This window comes from Mesoplodon bidens, assembly GCF_964165515.1.
Source record: "Mesoplodon bidens genome assembly, chromosome: 7".
Taxonomy (NCBI): domain Eukaryota; kingdom Metazoa; phylum Chordata; class Mammalia; order Artiodactyla; family Ziphiidae; genus Mesoplodon; species Mesoplodon bidens.
This window is the reverse complement of record NC_138164.1, coordinates 116,376,050-116,383,200: the sequence shown is the minus strand read 5'-3', so window position 1 is coordinate 116,383,200 and position 7,151 is coordinate 116,376,050.

Below are 7,151 nucleotides of genomic sequence, written 5' to 3'. Positions count from 1 at the left end.
AGCTAGTGGCCCGCGGGCCAGAAGGCACACCCCTCTCCCCAGTCCCCCAGGCCTGGGGCACCTTCCTGGGGACACCGCCCTCGCCCCCGCCCCGAGGCTCTTAGCCTCACCTGCAGAGGGGCGTGTCCCCTCCGCTACGGGGTTAGACTGGCATCCGGTAGGGCGGAGCCCTGTCCGATGACCGCAGCTCCCTGCTCGCCTTCACTCTCCCCGACCTCAGGACGCACCTTCCCCAGGCCCTTCCAGAGCACCCAACCTCTGACCCTTTCAAGTGTAGTGTTGATTCCCTCAGAGGAGAAACTCGGGCCTAGGGGACTGAAGATGAGACAAACCCCAGCAAGAAACAGTCAGCTCCCTGAGCCCCTGCTCTGTGGACCCCAGCTCGGGGAGGCGGAGCGCTTGGGGTCCTGAGGACAGGTGGCTGGCTGGGCTGGGTGGGGAATGAAGGACTGAGAGGGCAGTTCTACCACATCCTGTGGTCCAGGGGGGCAGCAGCTGGAGGAGGCTCTGGACCACTTGAGAGGGACTGTCCTGCAGGATAGGGAGGTGGGGTGTCCAGGCTCTGACAGCTGCTGGGAAGCTGAGGACACAGGGCAGGAGCTCAGGAGGGAAGACATGCGGAGACACTGAGCAGCATGGGGGCAGCTGGAGGAGAGCAGGGGGCATCCGTAGTGTCACAGGGGGCACCCCGATGTCACGATACAGCATTGTGCAGCCCAGGCAACCCAGCAGTGTAGACCCACGGTTGACATGTTTGCTCTAGGTTCCCCCAGGGATAACATGGCCCCACCCACATTTCTGTTTGCAGGACCCCATGGCACTCTGTGACATCAGCGGGGACTGAACTACGAAGTGGCAAAGACAAGAGGGTGAACTAGCAGCACAGAACCTGTGCAGCTCTGCGGGAGCAAATCTGGACAAAGGCATTGAGGTTGGTGTGACGGAAGGCCCCAAACAGTAGCAGCTTAAACAAGCCTGTTCACTTCTCTCTCCCATACATGACATCTGGAGGCGGTCCTACCAGATGCCTGGCTATTAACTTGTTGCTTGGTCACCGAAAGCACATGGACCCATCACATAGTTCAAAATGGCTGCTCAAGCTCCAGACGTCACATCCACATTCCAGACAACAGGAAGAGCAAAGGATGAAGGAGGGGTATTCCATCCTGCATGTGGTTAGTCACCTGGCCAGTCACCTGGCCACAGCTTACTGCAAGGAAGCATGGGAAGTATGATCATTTTTCCTAAGGGAGAAGGTAGATGGACCCTGGGGGCACCCAGCAGCCTCTGCCACAGGTGAGAGAGCCTCAAATGCTGGGTTAGAGCTCAGGAAACAGAGTCAGCAAGAGATTTTGAGCATGAGTAATCCAAACTCAAGACCCCTATTACCAGCCATCTCCTGGACTCTCCATCTCCCCCCAGTCTCCAGCTCAACCTGCTCAGGACAGTCTGCATTTACACTTTCATTCTGTGAAAAGAGTCCACTAGTTCCCCCCAAGTGTCTACACAGCTGCTCCCTTTTTCAATGTCTTTATTTGGCATTCCCAATTTTAATGCCACAGAAGCACTTCTTCTCTTTCCCACCTTCCAAGGGTCTGAGGGAACCTAAATTATATCCAGCAGCCTTGCTGCTCAAGAGCCTGCACCTGTGGCCCCTTGGGCACAGGCAGCGTAGCATCTCCAGCCTGGGGGCGGAGGGGCGCAGGAAGAGGAGCCCCGGCCTCGCCCCACAGTGGAAGCTCCCCTACTCTCAAGGCAGGATGGAAAGGGCAGATCTCATCTAGTCCTATCTGGAGAGGAAATGGGTGCGGCCCTTTTGGAAAGCAGTCCAGCAATAAGAATCTAAAGCCTTAAAAATTGTTTATACTTTGGTCCATTAATTAACTTTTTCTAAACTATCCTAAGAAAAACTCCCAAATATTGAAAATATGTATTACTATGTCCTCTGAGGCAAAAATTATAAACCACCTAGATTATCAATAATAGGGACATGTCTGAGCAAACACGGTATGTTCATATGCTGATTAAGCAGCCATTAAAAATGATGCTTTCTGAGCGTTTATGACAGCATAGGAAAATGCTTATGTTATACTGTTAAGTGACAACAAACATAGATTGTAAACATATATACAATTTTTTAATCTCAACTAAGTTAAAATGCATTAAAATACCAGAAGGGTAGTTTTTATATTTGATATTTATATTTGCGTGTGGATGGTGGAATTGTGCTTTTCTTCCTGTAGTTTGCTTTCTTTGACACACATCACTTTTATAAACTTTATATTATTAAATGCACTTTGTGTCATATTAGAGTCTATTATTAGGAACTTTGTTCAGACTCAGCCTCACTCTCTGCCTTGGTTTTGAGTACATCTTGTGAAGAAGCCGCACCCCTTCAGGCAGTCTGGCCTGGCCACCCGGGCTGTTGGCAGGCTGACCCTGCCCTGTTTTGGGCGGAGAACTCCAGTCGAGGTACACATGGGCCTCCGGCTCCTCCCCTGTGAACCCTGGACCCTGCTCTCCTTTCCTTCCTCCTCCACCTCCAGAGAACCCTGCACACCTGTCCTCTCCCTCTGAGGGCCAAAGTGCAGCAGGACACAGGCCCCCCATTCCTGCTGTCTCTAGGGCGCCTCCCCCAGGAAGAGGTCAGAATGACAAGTCTACCAAGAGTGCCCCAGGCTCATCCTCACGGGGGGAATCTGTCCTCCCAACCCCAGTGGCCTGGATGTGGCCGAAGACCCTCTGGGGTCTTTCTGAGGCTGCTCCTCGGAGGCAGCACAGGCAGGACGGCTGAGGTTGGGGTCTCCCGAGTCCTCTCCAGGCTGGCCCCAGGCACCCCACCCCCCTCTGGCTTCTCTGGCTGACGGGGCCTCTCTTGGGCCATAGACCTCGCTGGCCTCAGGCCCCTGCAGGAGGGACCCCTCCCCCAGGTTGGGCCTCTGCTCCTCCGGTCTGCGGGAAGCTGGCCCATGCCTGTCACACCAGGATGGCATTGGGGTGGGGACCCAGGCCCCTGATGTCCTCACCCCAGGAACACTTCTGTCTCCCTGCTGCTCCCCACCAGTGCCTCTGGGCCTTAAATTTCAGCAGTTCCTGTTTTCTTTCTTTCTTTTTAATAGTGAATGCCATTTATTTATTTATTTATTCGTTCATTCATTCATTTTTATTTGGTTGCACCAGGTCTTAGTTGCAGCAGGCATGCTCCTTAGTTGCGCCTTGCAGGCTCCTTAGTTGAGGCTCACAGGCTCCTTAGTTGTGGCATGCATGGAGGATCTAGTTCCCTGACCAGGGATCCAACCCGGGCCCCCTGCATTGGGAGCGCGGAGTCTTAACCACTGCGCCACCAGGGAAGTCACCTGTTTTCTTTCTCAGGGAGCGGAGAGCCGTTCTTGGCTGAGTTTACAGCCCTGTTGTCCCAAATCCTTCCATCAACCCTGAGAAAACTCCCAGGCGGCAGGTGTGCGAGTGGCGGGCAGAGATCTATGGAACCCTTCACCTATGCAGGTTTACCACTCCAGTGGAAAATGATAGTCATGGTTCTTTTACAAATTCACAACTTTTTCTCTGCCTTCCTTGCAAGAATGTTTTTGGAAAGCATTTCTGCCAATATTTTCACCATTTACCACCATAAATGTGTCCTGCAGGCCTAAGGAAACCTTGGGATCTGAGACCAGGCCGCTCCCATGTAACCTTTGACCTGGTTCTTTGAGGTGTGGTCTCGGGACACCAGCAATCCCTGAGCAAGGCCAGAATCAGCCACCGTCAAAGCCCCTGAATTGCTCCAGTGCGCTGGGGCTTCCCACAGTCACCGCCATGGCTGAGGAAGGTCACGGCCTCTGACCCTCCCCACATGGGGTCCCAGGGGCAGCCCCACAAGTTCTCAGAACCTCAGCGGGCCATGTCCTCAGAGCTGTTCTGCTAACTCCTCACACCTGTGTCAACCTTAAAACGAAATAGCCAGTTATTTCACTAGCAAAATGAGCTTATTTGGGAATGGCAGAGGAACTGCTGTTCAGGAAACACAGACTATGGCCAGCCACAGGCAAGTCTGGAGAACAAAGGAGAGGAACTGTTATATTGGGAGGCGCTGCTTTGAACCGGAAGTCCACGGAGAAAAGCACAGGGTGGTGATGGGTTCTCGTGTGCTGAGTGGTGGTAGCTTCTCTCTGGCTGGCTATTGCTGGACAAGGAGAAAAACTTCCTTCTGCTGGGTAGTAAAGCAAGCTTCTTCCTGCCCAGGAATGTGAAGTAAGGTACGTGTGTGTGTGAGAGCTCCCGCTTCAGGGTTTCCCGACTCCATTTTCTTTTCTTTTTTTTTTTTTTTGCAGTACGCGGGCCTCTCACTGTTGTGGCCTCTCCCTTTGCGGAGCACAGGCTCCGGATGCGCAGGCTCAGCGGCCATGGCTCACGGGCCCAGCCGCTCCGCGGCATGTGGGATCCTCCCGAACCGGGGCACGAACCCGTGTCCCCTGCATCGGCAGGCAGACTCTCAACCACTGCGCCACCAGGGAAGCCCCCGACTCCATTTTAAATGAGGTTTCCCTTTGTTAATTTTCACACCTGCCACCTGGCCACCTGGGCCACAAAGTGTGGTGGGCCTTGCAGATGCCCTGCCCCTACCCCTCTGGCCTGTCTCCAAGTCTTGCAGTGGGAGGGGTGAGGGGGCTGCAAGGTGTCTGGGGTGAAGCGTCGTGGTTAGGTCAGGGACTAGGTGGAGGTGAGACCCAGATGTCAGGCCCCAGGAGCAAAGCTGCAGGTGCAGGGGTCTCTGCAGAGTGCAGGGGTTCAGAGGAGAGGCTCCAGGGGGAAGAAGAGGCTGGGCCAGTGGGTTACCAAACTTTCTGTGCCTCAGTTTCTCCTCTTTAAGCCAGAGATAAAAATAGAACCTGGGGGTCTAAAGATCACAACAGGTACCATTTGTGAAGCTGTTGGGAACTCTCTGCATTTAGAGTAAACAGTTCAGTAGTTTTTAGTATACTTACAGATACATGCAACCATCACCACAGTCAATTTTAGAATGTTTTCATGTCCCTGAAAAGAAACCCAGTACCCTTGAGCAGTCACTCCACATTCCCTTCCCAGCCTGTGGTGAGCACTATTCTGTGTCCATGATTTGCCTATTCTGGCCTATTGACATCTCATATAAGTGGACCATATAGTATATAGTCTTTTTCTTAAAATTAATTAATTTATTTATTTTTGGTTGCGTTGGGTCTTCGTTGCTGCGTGCGGGCTTTCTCTGGTTGTGGCGAGCGGGGGGCTACTTACTCTTCATTGCAGTGCACGGGCTTCTCTTTGCAGTGGCTTCTCTTGTTGCGGAGCACGGGCTGTAGAGCACAGGCTCAGTAGTTGTGGTACACGGGCTTTGTTGCTCCACGGCATGTGGGATCTTCCCGGACCAGGGCTCGAACCTGTGTCTCCTGCATTTGCAGGCGGATTCTTAGCCCCTGCGCCACCAGGGAAGCCCAGTATATAGTCTTTTGTGACTGACTTCTTTCACTTAGCACGTTTTCAAGCATAATGTACAACCCATGTTGTAGCTTGTGTCAAAACTTCATTCCTTTTTACAGTTGAATAATTTTCCATTGTATGGATATACCACATTTTTTTGCATGCATTCATCCGTTGGTGGACATTAAGTTGCTTCCCCTTTGGTTATTATGAGTTATGCTGCTATGAACATTGTGGAACTAATTAAAGAAACCAGCTAAAGCTGGAATGGGGACAGGCCTGTAGGGGAAGCTCTCATGCCCTCAATGCATCGTCAATGACCCCCAAACAGTAAGAGATGTCCCCCTACACCTCTGACAGGAAGGCATCTCTATTAACTATCTAGCAGAAAGAAGAAAACTTCTCTCTGCTTCACTCTGATTGCAGCCAATCAGAGACTGCAGTGGCCCAACCTATGGGAAGTCTCCCTACTTTGGACCCCCAGCTCCTCCAGTGGACTCTGACTATCAAAGCCCCTTCCAATCCCCCTTTTCCCTATAAAAGCAAGTTCCCTCTCCTTGGTCTCTGTATTTGCCTGTGGTCCACCATGGTTCACGTATCTCATATTGCAATTTCTCTGCTATTCCTGAATAAACTCACTTTTGCTGGTAAAATAACTAGCTATTTATATTATTGAAGTGGACACATGTGGTGTCAGTAGTGGGGTCTGGAGGCAAACCCCAAGGGATGAAATTGACTGAGGCATTGCACCAAGCCCTTTGTGCTTATTGCTTCTGTGAGTCACCACCAGCTTTTGGTTTGGTGAGTCTCCTCTCGGATTCTGAGCTCTGCTCTTTGCATTTTGAGCTCTACAACTTTTTTCAGGACAGAGGCTTTGTCCTTTCAGGGCTGTGGTTTCATCCTTGGTGAGTACTCAGCTGTTTTCTGGAGTGCACGATAGCAAGGTTCTCTTTTGGGGACTGAGCTAATTGGGATCTAAGAGTTTTGTTTTATTCCCTTTGGAATCTGGGTTAGGACTCTAGCAACTTTCTTGGGTTTTCAGGAGGACTTAGGGAAATGGGATCCTGGCCATCTAAATGCTCTGAGGGCAGCTGTCCTTTGGGGACTCCAGCTGGTTTCATGTTTAAAATCTAGGGACCGCCCTACATGACTATTTTTTAACTAAGTGGGCCAAAGTAATCCAGAATTACAATGGCCATTATGGGAAACTTTTGATCTCCCCAAACTCGTTTTTCATAAGATTAAATTGGAGGACTGCAGTTCTAAAATTAAACAAAACGAATGGTATATTTATTTTCATTGGAAATGCAAACAGAAAAAGACCCCCCCCTCCCCCCACCCCCCCGCCCCCCCGCCCTCCGAAAGGAAGTTATCTCTACGGGCCACCCAGCCGGACTAAGGAAACTTCTCTCCTCCCACGGCAGCCCAGCCAATTAGAGACTGCAGTGGCCCAGCCCATGGGAAGCCTCCTTACTTTGGACCCCCAGCTCCTCCAATGGGCGCTGGATATCACAGCCCCTCCCAGCTCCCCTTTTTCCCTATAATAGCACGTTCCCCCTCCTTGTTCTCTGGATTTGCCAGTGGTCCACCATGGTTCAGAGATACTGAGCTGCAATTCCTCTGCTATTCCTGAATAAGCCTGCCTTTGCTGGTGAAATAACTGGCTACTTTATTATTAAAGGTGACAATATCCAGTTCTG